The following is a 6,941-nucleotide window of genomic DNA, read 5'->3' on the forward strand; positions in this document are numbered from 1 at the left end:
TAGTAGCACTATACAGAGTCCCAACTGCCTACTTTGTAACATTTCCAATTCTTAACCTTTAATATTATTTAACTCTCCTTAGGACTTCCTAAGTGTCTAACCAAACCTGCAGACTTCTCAGTTTGTCTGCAGCAACAGAGCTGTCATCAGAGACAGCTGAAATTTTCAAGCATGAGCCCATGATCTAGAGTCCTGCAGTCTCGCAGAGGCCCAGGGGGTGGCTTCAGTGGCACCAGCTGGCAAGATTTGTCCGTCTGTGTGGCCTTGCCATGCACTGAAGCACCATATGCTGTTTTTCTGCCAGCACAGAGGCTACACATGAATCTAATGATATCTTAATTATTGTCTGAAGCCTCATGGCCCCTAAAGCTATGGCCTGGTGAGGCTTATTTACAATAAGACTCAGGAGTCAAAGGCTGGGGTAAAAACCTACTAGCTCAAAGATGCTAGTAGAACTAGCTGATATTTCTTCTTGGCCAGAGACACTACAAGAGACCCATCTCTTCCCTTGTTCCAGAACCAAGAGGAAGATCAAACTCCAGTCCTCACCCTTTCCTTCCTGTGCATCCTCTCTATCCAAATTGCTGGCTTCTCTACGGCTAATTCTGGGCAGCTAGGTTTAACTTTATTGGCAAGGAGTGTCAGAATACAATCAAAATATTCCACAACAGAAAGAGATGGTGGAAATGATGTAATTTTAATCCCCAAAATTATGTTAAAAAGTTGAAATAGACTTCATGACTATGTGATCCAGAGACTAGGGATTTATATGAGAGCACACCAAATATTACTCAAGGCTTTTCTCTAAGGCTGTATATCATAAACTGGAAAATACAATCATGTTAGGTAGGGCCACACCATCTTACCCAGATCTATTTTGATTGAACTAGAGAAATTACAGTAATTTGATTTCACAATATGTTCAGTTCCCCATCCAGATTCTTGATTTCCTGGTCTGTGGGCAGTTAGGACACTTATCAATAATCCAAGATTGATTACCTCAGTACTCATAGCTAATGTCAACTACTGTCACAGCAGGAAAACCTTTACCCTCCTTCTTGCCCATCCCTTTCTGTGCTGTGACGACACCCACTTTAAAGTTGGTCAGTGAACTCAGTTCTTACACAGGTCCCTCTGCATTTGTTAAGTTCCCAATAAAAGCCACAGAGGTTAGAGGACTCTTGTTCATTGGTCTATTTTTCCTCCTCACAGACCAGTCAAGGTCCAGACTAGGAGTGGCAGGACTGTCTTCCCGTCCCTGGGCAGTAGAAGCAGGATTAAATATTCAAAGCAATTCTCAATTACAGTGTGAGACAAGCCTGAGCCATGGGAAAAACTGCTCTGAACAGATATAATCAATAGCACCTGAGAAAAATGGAAAGAAATTATTAATGACTAGAAAATATTTGAAAATAAAGACATGCAGATTAGAGCAGTGATGCACATAAAGAAAATCAAACTTTAAAAGTGAAAACAATAACTGACTTTTTAAAAACCTGGCTCCACTGGCTCTAAAAAAAATAAAGAGCAGGTCTTTCTCTGGTTGAAAGAATGGCATTAATAAGATACTGTTTGACCTTGCCCCTATGTGCAATGTTAGCTGCTGAGATCTGTAACCTGACACACACAGTTCCAGCCAATGGCCTTTTACTCAACCTGCTGAGCTGACTTAACTGTGCCAACTAAGACTGCATACATCTGCAAAGCAGAGCACCCCAGTTGGAATTTCAATATTTATTGGCTCAAGCTAACCTCCCCAAATTGTACAGCCACCAATCTGGCCTGGCTTCATTAACATGAGATAAATAAATATATGCTGGTAAATTACAAAATCGCTCCCCCTGCCACAATCAGGTCCTTTTTCATAATGGGGACTCCATAATGGGGATTGCCTACCCTGTTTCCCACTGTGGTGTACACAATAAACTATTCTTCCTATTCTGGTCTGAAGGCAGAAACTATGATCCTCATGCAAATCCTTTTCCAGTGACTGCAATGGATAGTTTACTACATGACTCAAATGAGTAATTTTAAAACTCAGTGGTGGTACAGCCCTTTATTTTAATAATTTAGTTGGTTTAATCAAGAGAACAAACAGTAAGGTCATGGCCCTGGAGAGTAACGGAAGGGGATCAAGGCCACCTAAGTCAACATAAGAGAGCTTGTCTCAGAAACAGTTTTCTACAACACTGGAGGTACAGCTCCTCTAGAATTAATATACCTTCCCTGGGAGAAATCACTCCATACGCTTCAAGTTATAAACAATAATCTCTTTAACAAAAGTGTGCATCTGGCTAACACTAAAAGAGGAGCCAGCCTAGAATAGATTTACATTCCTCATATGCTGTCATCCTCAAGTCTCTTTTAGGTTCAGGTCCCAGGTTGTACATTGAACAATTTAAAGGACTTGGGCAGATGGAGATTTACAGAGGAAATCTATCTTTTAGATCATACGATGTACATTTAAAAGATGTTATCAATGGATTTAAAAGAATTGCCACAATTCTTACACATACAAAGGGCAGAGAACACAAATACAGAAAATATCAAGGGATAGTCACCTATCAGCACTGTGGATGCTGTTCTTAGATGAATAGTCTTGCTGAGCAACTCTATCCTCAGGATAAGGCTGATTTGCTTCAAAGCAGGCTGGCTCAGAGGAAGGCCACAGCTGCTTCACTTTAACTAGCTCTGCCTGCTGTCTCAGGGCTGTGACATCACTGTAGAGAATTCCATTTTTAAGCTCTATTTCTGTGTTTTGTATGAGTGTTTGCCTACAAGTGTCTGTGCACAGTACCTGTAGAGGCCAGAAGAGGAAATCAGATCCCTTGGGACTGCAGTTACAGGAGATGGTTAGCTACCATGTGGTTTCTGGGAATGGAACCTGTGTCCTCCATAACAACACCCAGGGCTCTTAACTGCTAAGCTGTCTCTCTAGCCAACTGTTTATTAAAAATTCATTTTTATACACTTTAAATAAAACATATTACATCATTTTCCCCCTTCCTGTCCTCTCTCCATCCCTTCACAAATTCTTCCCTTCCAATTTCATTCTTGTTAAGCATGTGTGGTTAAGCTTGCACAAATACATGAATAAAACCTGCTGAGTCCTTTTCTGTTGGTTGTGTATATGGTTTCAGGGCTGAACACACTGCATTGGATATGCAACTAGGGAGCTCATCCCCGCCTAAGGCTAATTCTCCCACTTGGAGGAAAATGCCACTGTTTAATGAGCAACAGGAGTCAGACTCGAAGTGATCTAGGCTGCCTTGGACAGGAAACATTATTAATAGAAAACCTGGGGTGTAAATACCTCAGCTAACACTTGTTGGTGCCATGCACTGGAGTTCTGGAGCTACAGGGAAGGCTATGGACACTGGCCAGAAACAATCATAGGACACTGGCCAGAACCAATCATAGTCTCCCTTAGTTCTTTTGGGACTCCCACCATGCTCCATTGACCATTTTAACCTTAGATGATTTTGAAATCATGAAATTCCTGCCTCTGCTTCCTAAGTACCATGATTACAAGTCTGTGACACCATGCCCGATTAGGTGGCTTCAACTTCATTTAGTGAGTCATTAGAATGATGGGATGAGTAAGAGGAGCAGTTACACTTAAGTACATTCAAAACCACTGATCTTCATGAGCCTGGGTTTTACCATCTGTAGAATAAGGACTCTGCCCCAGTCCCTTGATGAGTTATAACAGACTCAATAATAAAGAAAAATACTCATCACAATTGGAAGACAGTGGACTTTAAGGTAAGAACACTGCATTTAACGAGAGCCTTCTTCTGTTACTGGATTTAGGACCAGAGCCTGTGTCCTGGCTACCCTAACCAGCCAGGCTCAGCTACTCATCCTTATTAAGTCAATTAAAAGAACCAACTTAACAAATTGTGATATGCCCACCTATAATGCAGATACTCTGGAGGCAATGTGGGCAGATCTCCTTGATGTCCTAGGATAGCCTAGTCTATACAGTCAGTTCTACATCAGACAGAGAATCAAGTGAGGCATTTGTTAAAATGAAAAAGAAAAAAGAAAACTACTAATAAAAATTAAAACATGATATTTATTCATTATGCACAATTTAGAACAATTATGAAGATTTAAGGTAATCAATCCATCCGTAGAAAGCAAGAGATATGCACAACTAAGTAATCTAACCAAGCCATATAATAAATTTTTCCCATCCGTAAATCCATCCCCAATTCTCAGCTTTCTCTAGTGCACGGTATTCAGATAAGGACTAAATGTTTCTTCAACAGGAAAGTTTTCTTCTGGAGGACTCAGTCTTTTCCCAGAATGAGATTCCTGGGGAAATTAGAATTTCATGGGGTCCACTGTTTCACTAGTTGTTAGCCAACGGGAAAGATGTAAATGTCTCTTTAGAATATCCTTATTCCCATCAGGTAGGCAAGTTCCCAGATTGACAGGGTGGGAACTGAAGAGCTTTAAGGTCCATGAAGACCTTTCATCAAGTGGGAGCCTGCAAGGTGCTGTCACTGACAGCCACATGTAGTTGCCAAAAAAAAAAAAAAAAAAAAAAAGGAAAGAGTGGAAGACTTGGAGGGCACAGACCAACCATACCCATGAAGTCTTACACCTACATGAGGTATTTCTTGTTATTGAGGGGAAGTGTAAAATCTAAAAGGGTTACCTTATTGTTTAAATTCATAGGGCTTCTGTCCAGAGCTTACAGGTGCAAACAAAATAAAGAGGGACATCATAATGCTTGAACAGACTGTTGACACTTGTCAGACTTTTTTCTCCAGAATAAATAATCTTGTGTAACTGAACGTAAGTATGTTGGCTAAAGATCTTACCAAATCCTTTATAGTCAGATCTGCTTTGGTATGAGTTCTTTCAGGTTCTGAAAGACTGATATGATATGCAAAGGCTTTAACAGATTGATTATACATTAAAGGTTTTCCTCTTGTAAGAAGACTACCATGAAGTGCCAAGACTTTACCACACTGACTACATGTTTAGGGATTTTCTCCAGTATGATTTTTTCTCATGACTTCGAAGACTACTGTTACATGCAAAGGCTTAACCACATTGTTTGCATTCATAGGATTTCCTCCAGTATGTGTTCTTTTATGTATTTGAAGGCTACTGTGATGTGCAAAGGCTTTACTACATTGAGTACATTCATAGGGTTTCTCTCCAGTATAAGTTCTTTCATGTATTCGGAGATAATTGTGATGTGCAAAGGCTTTATCACATTGATTACATGTATATGGTTTCTCTCCAGTGTGTGTTTTTTTATGTATTTGGAGACTAGTGTGACGTGCAAAGGCTTTACCACATTCAGTACATTCGTAGGGTTTCTCTCCAGTATGTGTTCTTCTATGTATTTGGAGATAACTATGATATGCAAAGGTTTTACCACATTCAGTGCATTCATAAGGTTTCTCTCCAGAATGTGTTCTTTTATGCATTCGGAGATAACTGTTATGTGCAAAGGCTTTACCACATTGATTGCATTTGCAGGTTTTCTCTGCAGAATGTGTTCTTTTATGCATTCGTAGATGCCTGTTATGGGCAAAGGTTTTACCACATTGAGTGCATTCATAGGGTTTCTCTCCAGGATGAATTCTTTCTTGATGCTGAAGACTATAGAAATGTGCACAGGCTTCATCATATTGAAGACATTCATAGGGTTTTTCTCCAGTATGAATTCTTTCATGCCTTTGAAGATGACTATGACGTGCAAAGGCTTCACCACATTCATTACATTTGTAGGGTTTCTCTCCTGTATGTGTTCTTTTATGTACTCGGAGACTATTGTGTTGTGAAAAGGCTTTACCACATTGATAACATACATAGGGTTTCTCTCCAGTATGTGTTCTTATATGTATTTGGAGACTAGTGGGTTGTGAAAAGGCTTTATCACATTGATTACATCTGTAAGGTTTCTCTCCAGTATGTGTTATTTTATGCCTTCGGAGGCTACTAAGATGTGCAAAGGTTTTACCACATTGCTTACATTCACAGGGCTTCTCTCCAGTATGTGTTCTTTTATGTATTCGGAGATAACTATGATGTGCAAAAGCTTTACCACACTGACTACATTGATTGCGTTTCTCTCCAGCAGGAATTATTTCATGACTTTGAAGATGACTGTCATATGCAAAGGCTTTACCACTTTCATTATATCCACAGGATTTCACTCCAGTATGATTTCTTTCATGCCTGCAAAAATAATTGACACATGTAAAAACTTTACCAAATACATTATATTCATTTTTACCTGAATGAATTAATTTTACAATTTGGTCTAATTGTAAAGATGAATCAGATCTTAAAGTTTTATCACTTTGTTTACACTCACAGTACTCTCCTTCATTAAGGGTTGTTTTGTGTCTTTGAAGATACTTGTGATGGCAAAGAGCCTTTCTCACATGTCTCACATTAATAGCATAATTAAGTGAGTTTTTTCACATAGTTTTTCACATAGTTGAAGGGAACTGGAAAAACTCAGAACTTTGTCACACTGATTGCATTCATACATTTTCCAATAATTCACATTTGCATAGTGAATCAGAACAAATGGAAGAATTTCTACATTTCTACTACTTATAGGGCTTTTCTACAGTGTTAAGTTTGTTGATGTATTCCCAATGAAGTTGGAAAAACCAATGAATTGTAAACTTGTATCACATTCAACAAGTCTACTTAAAGGCGGACTACAATATATTATTCTGGGGCTTCTTTTCATATTTACATGGCTTGTATTCAGAGAAAAATATGAAATACCTAATAAAGGAAGAATAACTAATAAAAGGTTTCCACAGTGCATTCATACCATTTGTCTTTTGGTTCCTCATAGACCTGTGGTATAGAGGTTGAGGTTTCTCCCCAACAACCTTCTTGATTCTCATAAACTGTCCCTCTCATTAAACTTAGTAAGGTTCCCAACAAGTATATGA

At 39.1% G+C, this 6,941-nt stretch overlaps 1 pseudogene; it reads right to left on the reverse strand.

Annotated features, from left to right (window-relative positions):
• Positions 1-4,058: 4,058 nt before the first annotated feature.
• LOC131894284 (zinc finger protein 844-like) lies at positions 4,059-5,992 on the reverse strand (annotated as a pseudogene).
• Between the last annotated feature and the right edge of the window lie 949 nt (positions 5,993-6,941).

The sequence above is a fragment of the Peromyscus eremicus genome, chromosome 17 (genome assembly GCF_949786415.1).
Source record: "Peromyscus eremicus chromosome 17, PerEre_H2_v1, whole genome shotgun sequence".
NCBI lineage: Eukaryota > Metazoa > Chordata > Mammalia > Rodentia > Cricetidae > Peromyscus > Peromyscus eremicus.